General features: G+C 49.1%; 1 protein-coding gene across 3 annotated transcripts in view; it reads left to right on the top strand.

Annotated features, from left to right (window-relative positions):
• Nucleotides 1–14336, top strand: part of ELFN1 (extracellular leucine rich repeat and fibronectin type III domain containing 1) — a 97302-nt gene that overhangs the window by 45370 nt on the left and 37596 nt on the right. For all 3 annotated transcript variants that reach the window (XM_035339668.1, XM_035339667.1, XM_035339669.1), the window contains exon 3: nucleotides 8851–8983. The gene's annotated coding sequence lies outside the window, so the exon portion shown is untranslated. The remainder of the gene's footprint in view (nucleotides 1–8850; nucleotides 8984–14336) is intronic.

Here is a 14336-nt window from a genome sequence, read left to right as displayed (position 1 = left end):
CTATAGTGAAAAAACTCCATCTCTGTCTTTAGCCTCTTTAATTTTATTTGGACTCCTCCTGCATGTTTGTTGGACTTGGAGAAGGGCTCTGACATGCTTCTCATAGCTTAATTGCTTCCTGCAAGCATTTCCTTTAGAAAGCTATTTATGAATGGCAGTCTGGCCTTCCTCTGGTAACCCCTCCATCCATTTATTCCCCTATTTCTATTTCATTTGTTGATCTTTGAAGTGGTGATGTCTGGTTTTCCTATGGGGTTCCTGAAGTCCTGTGCAGTTCTGGGCTTTGCACAGATAGCCTGCCCGTGCTATACTGCAGTGATGGAAGCTGGAGAAGTTTGGGCATGATGGCTCAGAGAGGTGTATAGATTTTCTGAAAGGACTGAAATTGGCAGCCACTACAGTCATGGCAACAATAATCTCATTGGTTTCTGGAAGATTCTTAGTGAGAAGTCCTCTTGAGGATAGTGGGATTACTTTTAGAGTTGGATTAGCAATAGGAATTGGACAGCTAACAGATAACACCACTCTTGTTTCCATATTCTGTTTTGATGTTTTAAAAGGAGTCTTTCAACCACAGCGGTTATACCATGTCCATCTCATCCACATAGCTCCATCTCCTTTGTAGGTCATTATCATTGATCCCAGCCTAGAGCAAAGCTGAGAATGGAGACAATTACATACCAAATAGCTCTCAAGATTGTAACTAAACCCTTAAAATTGTAAGACATGTTTGCTTGAAACTGGGAAGATGGGTACAAGAATACATCTGATTTTTCAGAACTTGTTGATTTTTAGATATTTGGGAGTGCTAATCTCAGGAAAGCCCAAACTCGATAAAAGGTTTGACCTTTTTGAAAGGCTACACACAGATGAGAAGCCAGGCCCTACTTTCCTCCTAGACTGCAAAATTACAACTTGCAGGCGATGCTTTGGAAAGGATAAGATCTTATCTGTAACTTTTATATGACATAAATGATTTAGATGAGATGGTCAGGCACCAGAGCATCCCCAGGTCTCAGTTAAATATTGAGATCACCACAGTGTGTGCCCATCAGGAGGAGAGGGGATTTCTGCTTGTCCATCTTCTGCCTTCTGAGCTCTGCTTCTCTCTGTAGGCACTGTCCAAGTGTTCCCAACCTACCATTGCCATGACACCGCACTGCCACAACTCGGGTTGCTCTCACCAGTCAAGCACTGCCTAATTTAGCAATCCAAAGGTTAAGTGTCTAGGCTAAGTTCATCATCTAGACTCCTCCATAGTGGTAGAGAAAGTTCAACACCTCCAGAATGTAATTCATCCCATCCAAAAATAGATGTCTAAGACAGGAAGAATGAATCACTCTCTGGGGGTTGGTGTGCCTCTCTGTTCACTGATGATAAAAGAAGTCTAGACAATTACCTTAACCTAGACATCCAGCTGCAAGACACCTTCAGCTGTGTAAGATCTAGCTATGCTTTCAGGTCCCTAAAGACAGATTTCAAAACCCCAGTTGAAATGCGAAGCAGCTTTCCGATTTCCCTGCAGCTTTCAAGATGAAGTCACTTTTGACAATCAGACTTCTTCTGTCTCGGTGAGACACATATGGCAGTTTTACCATAACTGAATAGCTTTTTAATGAAAGGGTTTTCACCCTCAGTCCCATCTGGGAATTGTCCATGGGTAGTTGATGATGGTTTAAGGACTATTTCTTCCTATTACTTGCTGAATCATTGCCATCATTAAATATTGCTGCATAATTTCCTCACAAGGAGCCTGTTCCACGTAGATAATATTCAAAATGTGGTCCCCGTTGGTTACTTTGATTGAATACATGCCACACAGCATGTCCTCCACAAGCAGGAGGACAACTCTTCAGCTGGTCGGTTGCGAAGCTCCCACTTGCAAGTTCATTTCTCATGGTCCAAAGTCCATCTCTCATCCTCACTTCTGATGTCATATTTCCTCATTTTTGCCTCCCTTTGCACTCATTTTTTTAAATGCATTTGGGGAAAGTCAGACAGGGAAAGTCAAGGGATAATCACAAAAGGAAAGGGAAAAAGCAAGAAGAGCATAAGGCAGAGCAGTGCCTCCATGGAGCCCTGAGGAGGCTGCGGTGGAGGCAGCCGAGAGGATGCGCAGCCTCTCACACTGGACGAGCACAGAGCTGCCATTTCCATTTGCTATTGCCTGTTTTAAAGACTTAATTGAACATGAAAACATAGTCTTACAAGGTAAACATTGATATGCTTTCCCTATTGTGGTTAACAAAAAACATGCCCTTTTTCGTGATTCCTTCTGTCCCCTCTTTGGGGGGCAGGCAGTAAGTTGAGTCCCAAAAAGGATTATTTTTTTTTTGGCATGAGTATGTGAATTTTCTAGTTGCCAGAAAAAATAATTTGCCCAGTGATGTTACAGGTGTCTCTTGACCTTCCCTGCCAAGACATCTGCCCACTGCTGCCTGCGGGAGCCCGCGGTGCCGTCCGAGCCGAAGCGATGGATGCCTTTCACTCTGGGAGATCCCTGCTTCAGCCCTCACTGTGTCAGCTCTGAGCGCAGCCTGCCAAGATTCGAGCAAATATTCAAGTAAAGGTTGAGGTATTCACTGAGCTTTAACTATTGTACAAGAAATACCCTGAAGCAAAAACAGAGCTATGAGACACCATCACACGGAGTCGCTTCCCCCACCCCGGCAGGCACCATGCCGTACCAGACAAACTCCCCCAGATAGGATCCAGGCAGAGATGTTTGCTTAACACAGCAGCTCTTTGAAAAGGCAAATAAATGGACAGTGAAGCTACACAGACATGTCACTGTGCAGCGATTTCCGTTTAGCATTTACGTTTAGTGCCAGGAAAGCCTGACTCATGAATATGAAATCAGAAGGAAGGGAAGAAAGCAGTTGTTCATTATTAGAGCTTCGAATTGGGCATGTGCTGGAAATTAGCATTGAAATCCACACAGGTTATAAAGAAAGGGGCTGGCTCCAAGAGTCCAGGAGCTCCAAGACCCCAGCTTTGTGGCTGGGGGATGAGATTTAGTGGAGCTTTGCCCCAGCAGCAGGCCCTGCCTGTGGGATGTTACTGCTGGAGAGGGATCCTGAAGCTCGGTGCTCCCCGTGGTGCGGCTCTTGCTCACAGAGAGGTGGGGGAAGGCAGGTCAAGAATACTCTTGGAAGTCCTCCAAATTTATATCAAGGCGATGGTGAGCAAAGGCAAGGCAGAAGAGCCATTTAATCATTGTCAGAAATAAGAGGTATAAATGAGAGTGACCTCCAAGGGAAAGGAGCAACCAGCTGTCTTCTTCCAGCCATGTCAGTGGGACATCCTTCTTCTTCCTGCAGCTATTTCCCCTTGCAAAAAAATGAGCATGTTCTGCCTTAAGGCCCTGGCACCAGGACCCAAGAAGGATTGGCCCCCTGTGGTCTGTGGGTCAAAAGTACATCAGAGCGGATGCTGTCACAGCAAATATTGTTAATGGTGCCAGGAAGGAAGAAGCAGGTAGAGATGCTGCTGCGGGGCGGCAAGGGCTTGATTTCCAGAGCAGCTCTTTGCACATAACCCCGGGAGCAGCTCAAGGCAGCAAGGAAGCATGCCATCCCCGCTATTGTCTTCATCTGAAGCTGCCCAGCTGTGCTCCATAAGTACCAATCTATTTCCTTGCATCTTGGTAATTCCAGCGCCCTTAAAATATTACAAGAGCCAATCTACCAGCATGGGGCAGAGCAGCTCGCAGCACTGGCAAACCTTCAGCGGATGCTCCGGGTCCAGAGCACCAGAGATGCTGTAACAGCAGCCACATGAAGGACGTGGGACCAGGCAGATCTGCCAGGGTGCTCCTCACCCATATGTCCCCGTGCCACCTCTGTTGTCACCTCGGGTGACAACACCCGGTCACAGCTGTTTTGCAGACTCAAGCTTTCCCCAGGGCTGGGCCACGGGAAGCTGCCTGGCAGGGCTCTTCTCCACCCCCATGCCGGCTAGGACAGCTTCAGAGGGTGGTTAGCAAGCAAGGCGTGCTTGATGTGAATAATTAAAATGCCTGCTGTGCTTTTAAAATAGTCCAGAGCCAGCCGTGGAGCCGCGTGTGTGAGCGATGGCTGTTGTCTTTGGAGGAGTCCTAAGGAAAGAGGAGGGAAGGGGATGGATACCCAGCGGGATGCTTCATCAGGAGCGAGGCAGGATGGTGCTGGCAGCTCCCACAGGGATGTGGGTGGTCCCTACCCAGACAGAGGGTGTGTGAACGGACATCTCGTGGTGCCAGACTCTCCCCATGGGTTCTGCCCATACTCTTGTGAGCATAAAGAGGGGGGTGAAGGCTGAGATGAGGTCCTGGATGAACTCAGAGCCTTGCTAAGGAGCTTCTGGCTTTGTGTTTGAAAGGCAGCTCTCAGGGATATTGCCTCTATGGGGGAAGCTTGCAAGGGTGATGAGGAGGCAGAAGTCGAGGGAAGAAGGAGAGGCAGATTTCCTCCTTGATGTCTGGCAACACCACTAAGAGGTTTAAGGTTTGAGAGGCAGCCAGGCTCAGCACCCACCCTGCCATCCTCTCCTGCACTGGTTCATCTCTCCCATCCTGCAGCACAAGGACATGGGGCAGGGGATGGGGACAGCACGGCTGCTCTGGGGACATTGAGCTGTCCCATCAGCACAGGTAGCACAGGGCATGGGGACCTCACCTGGGCACAGCCGGGGAGGACGCGCTGCCTTTTTGGAAGACATCATTTCCCTGAGATATCAATTAGGCACCAAAATGAAAGCAGTTTCTGCATGAACAATTAACAAAGAGCTTCCCACAGCCTCGCAGCAGCCAGGCTCTCTCCGTTCCTATGATGCTGTCGCTACCCCCAGTTTCCTCTGAGTTTTTATTACAATAGCACTGAAACCCACTGCCGAGGGGGCTTCATGCAGCAGGGAGAGATATCAAACGCCCTGTTAGTGTCAGTGCTGCTTGAGCGTGGAGCTGGGAAGCTGTAAATCATCTCTTCTTGTGAAAGAAATAGATTTCTAGGCAGGGGATGGAGGGAAAATGAAGCATTTCCCATGAGTTGGTTTCATATTGAATTAAACAATTGGTTGACCATATATATATATATATATTTGCCACAGAGAACCTGGGCAGTTCTAACTTGGGGTCACTGTATAGTGATTTCTTTTTCCAATTTTTTCGTTCCAGCCAATGATCCAAAAAATCTGTTCTTTTCACAGCTTTGCCATAAATACCTTCAGGGCAAGCCAAAGCAGAATTTCAAGGAGAAGCAAGAAAAAAAGGCTGTTGGGGGTCCGGGGCATGACAGGGTGGGCGAGAAGGGAGGTGTGCGTGCAGGTGCGATGCGAGGAGCTGGAGCTGCCGGCTGCCCCTCGCCTGCGGTCCTTCTTCCCAGCTGAAGCTCAGCAAATGTGTCTGCTGCTCCCGCTATCGCAGAATGCTATCCGTCTAAAGATTTCCTTTAATTTAGAGCTGTGTAGAGTTTGAAAAGCCCTTCAAGTTCACTTGGGCTGATGAATTGGTAATTGAGTGTACCTGGATGTCGGTGCCATCGGTGCCTCTCTCCGCATTTGTATCAGTCCGTGTTTGTTTTCCCGAGCTGTAAATCGCTCGGAGCTTGGAGAGGCTTTTATCAAATCCTGCTAGGAGCCAGTTGCTTTCCCTTTCACAAACACATTGCTAATGCCACGTGGAACCCACTGGCTTTGCTGCTCATTTAAAAACAATGAGGATGTTATTAAATGGAAAAAAAAATCCTTAGCAACAGGGGGAAGGAGGAGGAACAGAATTGCTCCCATCTCTTTGGAGCTTGCTCCTTCAGTCTAATATCTGTCCCATTGATCTCCTAATATGCTCTGCTTTGAAAACCTGATTTATTGCCCCGTGCTCTCTTATCTCCCTGCATGTCTCAGTCTGTTGGAGCACACGTTGTTCTCGGCTTCACTGCCAGCCGGGGCGAGTTGTCACCTCCTCAGCTGCCAACCATTGCCCCTTTCTTGGCAGGATCTGGCCCAGCCCGGGGTGGTCACAGAGAGCTAAGCACCCAGGTTAAGGGAATCAGCTGGGTTCTCCAGCGTAAGTTCTCCAGGTTCTCCATCTCCTTGGTGTCCACCACTCCAGGGGCCACTGGAGATACCCAGCCCTCTCCACCATCTGTAGAGGAAGCAAAACCAAATAGCCTTAGGATGGTGTTTCTCATGTAAATGCCCCCACTGCCATGTTAAGGGCAGAGTGCTCAGCAGGGCTTTTCTACCTGTAGGCAGGCGCCAGGCTGGTCGAGGATGCTCCATGTGTGGGACCAGCTCAGTTCTTCAGGCTGAGCTCAGTGGCTCCGTTCCCATCTCATCCATGGCCCTGGCTGATACCTGGTCCCATGGCCACATGCTGACACTGACAGATCTGGCGAAAGGAAATTTCAAACAGAAGAAACAGCAATCCTGATGTGCAGTTCTGGGAGCCACTCAGGTCCTTCACCCAGCGCGGGAGCTGAAACAGCACCACGTGGCCGGCATAGCCCACGAGCACAACCTGTGTGCTGAATACAGGTCGTTTTTGATGGACTGCTACGGTGCTGTTTGCTCAGGGGAAAAAATGGCAAGTTATTTCCATTAATAAACAAACGCGAGAACTTTGCAATGTGTGTGTGAACATTTCATGAGCCTAAAATGAGGTGGAGTTTGCCAAAGAGATTATTCATTATGAATTGTTCATTCAGCTCTAATTGCTTGGGTCCAACTGTTGCTAGAAGGACTGTGTGACACCTTTGTAGTACACAGTTAAGGTCAGAGAAGTGTCGGTAGAAATGACTTCATGCTAAGTCAAGCTTTGGCTGGGTGTAATGGGAATCTACCTGCTCGGCTTAGCAAGCAGAGTGAATGATGCTGCCTGAGCTCTTGTCACTACGCAGCCCAGAGAGCTAATGGAGAGTGAGTTGTGCTTTATTAACTCCCACTTTCTTCGTAGAAGAAATAATTAAATTCACCTGCAGAATCCCCATCTCTCTTGCATAGTAGCATGCAACTTCCCTGCATCTTAGCTAACTAGATTATAGATTACTCATGCCAGGATCACTGATGAGAAAGCACAAGCTAGAAGGGATCTGGCTTGACTTCCAGATCCCAGGTGGTAATTGCAGGACTTATGCTTCGGAAAAGCATCACTTCTTTCTGACCTGACAAAATTTGCCCAAAACCCCAGAGGAACAAGCAACAGGGAATCCCACCATCTGTCTTTCTAACAGCATTTTCCAAAATGGAGCTGCACTTTCAAGTCTCACCAGCTCTGCCTCTCACTTTACAGAATACATCCCCATCTCAGAAATGCGAGGTTGTTTGTTCTTACCGCCACAATATTCTCATCCGACACTCGCTCCCCTGGAAATCAATCCAGCGTTCACCTACCTGCATCCAAATACCTGTCATTGTTCTTGTGCTACTGTCCTTCTCTCTCCAATTTAGAGATTATATTTCATAACTGACCTCCAACTACCTATTGCCTCTCTGTGACACTTCTCACCCTTTGTCTACCTGATTGATTAGTCTGTTATGTTTTCCACTCTCCAGATGACTTACGGATTGCCTGGTATCTGTCACGGGCTTGCTTTCCTTCTGTAATATTTATTCTTGGAGTTTTGCAATGCCCTCCGGCTGCCATTCTCCCTCCCCATTTGCTGTCCTCTGCCTGCCTCTCTTGCAAATGTCTAGTGCAAAAAAAGGAGAAGAAATCTTTTGAAAAAAAAAAAAAATCCTACCTGCTGTGAGTTCACATGCATGCTGGTTAAAAAATATTGTCGTGCTTTTCAGAGGGGCTCTTTATTTTCTCTGCATCATTTGGAGGTAATAAAAAGTCACCAGATAAGATGATGATCAGTTGTGCAGCTTGGAAGGCAGCTTTCTCCAGGAAAATTTTGGCAGAGCAGGGAGCAATGCTGAGTTTAAAGATCCGTGTAGGTAGCAGGGCTCTGCCTCTGCTGGGGGAGAGGTCTGGGACTTGTCCCAGATCCATCCATCTCTCAACCAACTTGTCAGAGGTTGTCCAGCTCTGATAGCCTTCTAGGCTTGTCCCAGCTCTGTCCATCACTCTGACATTTAATTAACTGCCCTGTTCGCCTAGATCTTGTGCTGAGTTTGAGCTGTCTTTCTGAAATACTTCTTAGGTCATGTCCAAATAATAATAACAGGAGGAATAATAAAACGCTTGTCACTAATATTGCTCTGATTGTTATTATGTTGATGATAATAAAACAAGACACCGAGTATCATGGAGATGAGGACTGTTATGGTCACTGTCACTTCTTGCTGTGCTGGTTGTCTCGTGTCGCAGGTGGGCAGGAGCTTGACAGCAGCGGTGAGGACAGAGCCCTGGCCAGCCAGGCATCCAAAACTCAAAGAGGAACAGAGAGGAGGTTGGAAGTGAGCAGTGAGGACAATAAAAGCACAATTAAGACTTAAAAATGTGATAATGAGACTGATCCCCATGTGAAAGGATGACTAGGCTTATTAAAACCTGTCTGTGCTGGATGGCTGGTGCTGGTGGTGGGAGCTCTGCCCCGATACCTGTCCGTGCCATCTCCCCGTGCATCCCAGAGCTATCCGGCCTCTCCCATCCCTTTCAGTCCCCATCTGGTGTTTGTCCCATTCTTCTTACTTCAGTCCCAGGTCTCCTTCCAACATTTCTTACAGTCCCTGCTCTGCTGGCGGGTGGATTTCTTTTCTCTTTGACTTTTGAGTTGAGCAGCTGATCCCACTGCTGGTACCTCTCCTTGTTCCTCCTCCTGTATTTGCCTGGTCCCTGTAGCGGTGCTGTTCCCGGGACAGCTTTTTGTAACCAACACTTTTATGCCCCTGATGAAGCTCCCTCTTACGTTTTTGTTTCTTTCCTTGCAGTTCACGTACCGGGTGTGGTGACCGTCTTGCAGGACCCCGATGCTGTGCCCAGTGTGCCTCCAGCCCCGACAGACAACAGCTGGGAGACATTCATGACTTCAGCAGGAGCCAGCAGTGACGCCCGGGCACGAAGGTAAGGGGCGACCTTTCCAATTGCATCTCCAGAGGGAGAAAAATAGGCTGGTGTGAGACATTTGGGCATGGGAGAGAGCGATGGGGATTGTGCAGATGGGGCACGTCCCTCTGGGAAGGGCTCGAGTGCCTGGAAATCCTCCCCAGGAGCCAAGCAAGAAGGGGACCCTCGCAGCGTTCGTTTTCCAGAGGAAGGAGCTGGTGCAGACGGGCGGCAATCCAGGGCTGTGCTGCTCACATTGCTTCCCACAGCCGTAATGAACCCGAACGGATGAGCTGTGGCTGCTGCACTCCTGAAAGAGAGGTAGCGGTGGAAGTTATCATGGCTATATATATATGTACATTCATATAACACTATTTTTTTAAGCTTAAATTCACATTCTCCTGTTAAGATTTGAGGAATATGGCATTTTTTCCCCCCAAGATGAGAAGTGCAATGTGTACCTCCACCCCAACTTGTACAAAATTGTGTTTTACAAAGCAGAAAAAGAACATCAGGTTCACGTTGGTGCTGTAATTTAGTTTTCTAAGCCCAGAGTTTGCCATGTGTTTCCTGTTGAAATGACTATCTGTGCTGGGCACTGAGAAATTTTCTCCCTCTTTCTCATCTCTACCTTGACATTATGAAAAGGGTTTTCATCAATCCATCGAAAGAAAGAGATAACTTTTGTATAAAAGTGCACAGTCGACAGGGTTGAGTTTTTGGATAGTGTATAATTTTTTTTTGCTCTGTTATTATTTAAAATATGCTTTTTAAGAGGACAAAAGGGAATAGTTTAATGGAAACAAATTTCTACAGCAAAATGTGCAGCTGGATAAAAAAAGATTATTTCTGTTATTGCTTGGGTAGACAGGTGAATTTGGAATTTGAGTACAAAAGGTGTTAAAAAGTGTGCTTAAACTTCTCTTCAGTGTGCTGTTGAGATTGAAAAGAATAATTTCAGGAGAAGAACTTTTCTCTGAGCCTCCATTTCCAGCATTGTCAAGTCTATAGCAGCTGCCTTTTCCCACACCTATTATCATGTTTTCACCTTTTCTTCTTCTACCTCATTTGTCCTGTTTTAAAGAAAAGGTAGTGCCAGCAAAAGGCATGCAGGTCCACGGGCTTGAGCCAGCGTGGAAGGGAGGAAGGGTTGTGCTGGAGGTGCATGGGCACCTCGGAGGGCCAGATGGGCTGGCGAGGATGCAGTCGCTGCTGGGAGGGCAGGCCAGATGAACAGGCAGGCCTGGGGACAGTCATTTGAAAGCACCTGCAAGTCTACAGCTCCTAAGACCCACTTTCAGCAGTGACTTTTAGCCAATTAGGAGCCTAAGCATCACCAAAGATAAGCAGAGCTTAGGTGCTCGGGTCCCTCGGGGCAGCCACAAAAATCCCAGCAGTGCAGACAGACAGACAGCAGCGTGCGTCCTGCTGGAGCCAGACCCAGAGCCAGGCGACGAATTACAAATATGAGTGCCAAAACAGCAGGCTTGGGACACAAAGGATAAAAGACAGTTCTGTTATTTGAGCTGATAAGCCATGTTTGCATCAAAGGCTCCTGCAGGGTTTTCACAATTGAGTGTTATACCATCCTGCGCTGAGCTACCAAAGATGTAAAATGGGACTCGCAGAGAAAGCTTCATGCCTGCCACAGCAGAATAAGAGTTTGTTTTGAAAACTGTTGGGCTGAATAATTTGGGATTGGTCTCCATGGACATGGTGAGATATTGCTCCTGCATAGCAGTGATTGCAGCTACTGGTCTCAGCTCCCTGCCTCCTTCCTCCTTCTTCTCCCAGTCTCTGCAAAGGCTTGGTCAAGTGCTGCCAAGCCAGCACGAGCAATGTTCCCCCCTTCCTTGGAAGTTATTGTCCCTTGTCTTCCTTTCTCAGAAGACTTTTCACAAGCAAGAGGCTATTTTCAAGGGTTGCAAGCATTCATCTCAGTGTACAAGAGCTGGAGAGGTAATTTACTTTATTAGCCCAAATGAAAGGAGTCTATGCAGGTAGCCTGTGCAGTATTGTCCAGGGGGTCAGAGGGATAGAGACGAGAGTCCTCTGAGGCTGCCACCAACTTTCTTGCAGAAGCAGACAAGTAGGTGTTGCTGTTTTGTTTGGCTCTGTTCTGCTGCACATCAGTAGGCTCCCTTTCAGACAGCCAATGCTGAGATCCTCAGCACAAGAACATCACTGGTCTCGCCACAGAGGCTGAAGAGCAGCAGGACCTGTAGGAAAGCAGAGTACCTTTGGTGAGAAGAAGCAGGCAAGCTCGGAGGTGGCCATGCTCATGGCACTTGGCTGCTCATTTGGGGAGCAGGTGCCCAGGAGGGGTCCGGAGATGTGGCCAGCCCGTGCCTGACACAGGCAGCTGGTGGCACCCGATGGCACGGACCCTTCTCCAAGCAGCTTCACGCAACGAGCAGATGACTGAAAACCATCTCCTGGGCAATCCACTTCATTCATCAATTAAATTGTTTGCTGTGAACAGTTTGGCCCCATCCAGCTCCAGGATTTCAGCCTTGTAATTTTGCTGGCAGGGGATGCCGGCGCCATGTCCGTGAAATCTGCCTGCCAACTGCTTCCCCTGCTAAGTGTTTTCTAGGCTAACGATCCCGAAAATCTTGCCAGCAGCCCCAGCTCTGTCCCTTTCAGGGCAAGCCACTCATTTAAACGTGAGCACCTCTAAATGACTCCATCTGCTAAGTGACGTTAGGAAAGAAAAGATTATAGCAGGAGTTATTGCAGCGTCCTCGGGTCGTAACCCTGCTATAAAATGGGCTGGAGGAACAAGGGGACCGTGAGGAGCCGGCAGAGGCTCAGAACCACCTGGGTGACTGTCAGCTTGATTTATTTTCTTGTTCATTAGATAAATTAGAAAACTGGCAAAAGAAAGCGTTGTCCTCTCCCAGCTGCTTGGGAACCTGCCACGTGGTGCAAGGCGCCAGGCATGGGGACATGCGGCTCCTTCCCAGCTCCTCATCCCCACTCACCATGCCCCAGGGGTGCTGGGCAGCAGGGCAGGGACATGGCCAGGGCCTGGGGCTGATGGTGCCACAGCTCACCTTGGGGGTCCTCTCATCCTAACCCAGCTCAGTAACCCCTCTGGCAAACCACAGGTAATCACCTGGGTTTTGCTTTTCTACAAGAGTTCTGATTTTTGATTTTTTTTTTTTATTGGTGGAAACAGTGGTGACAATATTGCTTTTGAGTAACAGCTTTGACCTCTGAACAATTTGTTACCTTCACAAGTCAGACACACTAAAGCAAAATACCCCAGGTTGGGGATGTGTTGCCAGCCAGGACCTGCTGCCCTTCTGAGATGCCATCAATGTTTTATTCTTCGGTATTTGGGCGAGTTGTGATCCATCTGCCTCCAGCAGCCACTCCTCCTGCTTATCAGCTGGACCAAATTTTGTGCACCAGAAGGATGGAGCTGAACGGCCAGACTTGCTTAAAATCCACGGGTAAAATTCAGTAGCCGGGAGGTCAGACTGCAGTCACGGTGCTGCCTAACCTAAAAACTCAATGAAATCTGCAGCCTGCATAACCACATGTTAAATTCGGGTCATTTATGCCATCCACGCTGTAGACAAAGCATGCTTAGCTGCTTCCCATGCACTTCTCTACTATGAAATGAGGCCGCTGATGTACACTCGGTATTTACATGGAGGAAGAGCTTCCAGCCAGGATGAGCTACTGCACTGCAACACATTTCTCAGCCAATGTGGAGGAATCCCCGCTGCCAGCAGAGGCTGAAGCCGGGGGAGAAACAGGGCAGGGGCCTCGGGGATGGAGGGAAAGGGGCATGGCACCGGGGTCCCCTGCTTCCCACCATGCTTCTCCTGCCCAGGGACTTCTGCACGGGGCACTCATCACCCTGTGTCAAGGCAAGCATTGGGATATGTGTGTCCCATGAGATCTTGAAGTGCTGTGAGGAGGCATGGGGTGGAGGAGATGGGGCTAATTCCTTCCTGAGACTCACAAGGAATCGGCTTACGGCCCAAAGCTCTGATTACTCTTATCCGAGCTTCTGTGAGGGTAACCAAACATACATCCTAAAATTACCCGGATTTTTTTGCAAAATCCAGGGGCTGGCCTGGACTCACCTGACCCCAAGGAGCAGGGGGAAGAGGTCTGAAGCCCTACCTGCACCAGATGGGCAGCATCTCCCTGTGCTGCCTGGCCCCACCTGCCTGCCCCGAGGGAGCCTTGTGCCTAGCAGCACCATCAGCCCCTTCCCAGCACCAGGCAGACTCTCCTGCTGGGCTGCTGGCAGCAAACGTGCCTCTGGAACCATTGGTGAGGGACAAACACTGCCAGTACAACACCGAGGGAGATGTTGGACTGGTGGGATTAAACTGTGACTCCCACCCGCCGCCCTCCCCATCTCCCACCCCACCTGGAAATTAAAGCGGGGAAGTAAAAGCCCTTCTCCCCCCTCCTGCTGTGCCTCTCAGCCACTGACATTAACACTGGAATGCCTGACATTAGCTCTGAATGGATTTTAATAACCCCCTTGTGAGCCTGAATTACCCACACAGCGTGAAGTCCTGCGTGCTCTTGGAGGCTAAGACAGGAGCACTGCACGGCTAGGCTGGATCGGTGCTCCAGGCTGGGGACATGGGGCTGGAGCCACCCGAGGGGCTGAATTTACTTCTGCCAGTGCTGCCTGGAGAGCCACTGCTCGGGCACCCACTGCCTGCAGTTGTCTGGCCACCAGCAGGTCTGCCAGGGGACTGGGGCTGCTGGGCCAGCCCGTGGTGGCATCCATTGCCACCTCCATGGGATGCTTTCCCCTGGGGGACAGGACGTGGGCTGTCACAGAGAGATGGGATGCCATCCATGAGGGCAACCCCAGCCCCTTCCAGAACGTGGCATAAAACTTGTGTCTTGGGTGCGCTGTGGGTGGGATGCAAAATGAGATCATGCCTGGCCCGGCTGAGACTCTGGACTAGTGCATGGAAATCTGGCAAGAAGATTAAAAGGTGTCCCCAGGCAGAAGAGGGTATTTATTGCTTTATTTGTGATCAGGATGCATGTGGCGTGGGAGTCACAGGGCCAGTGACCTCCCCAGAGCACCTGCACGTGGGCAGCGCCATGTCCCCACGGGGGCTGATCCTGGGGACGTGACAGTGGCCAGAAAAGCCTCTTCCGAGCTGCAGGAGGACATCAGATTTCCCTTCTCCACGGGCTTTAGGGCAGAGATTGCCCAGCACCCTCGCTGCCAGCCCTGCAGCTCCTCTGCAAAGGGCAGAGCCACATTTTCCTCGTCTTTAACAAGAGAAAAAATGAAGAAAGATTTCCAGATGCTTCTCACTTCTTCTGGAAAATGAAGGGCCTGGAAATGTGTTCCAAAGTCACTTTTCCTCTCAAAAGT

This window comes from Oxyura jamaicensis, chromosome 14 (assembly GCF_011077185.1).
Source record: "Oxyura jamaicensis isolate SHBP4307 breed ruddy duck chromosome 14, BPBGC_Ojam_1.0, whole genome shotgun sequence".
NCBI classification, from domain to species: domain Eukaryota; kingdom Metazoa; phylum Chordata; class Aves; order Anseriformes; family Anatidae; genus Oxyura; species Oxyura jamaicensis.
The sequence above is the reverse complement of the archived record's forward strand: the minus strand, read 5'-3'. Positions and strand labels throughout refer to the sequence as shown.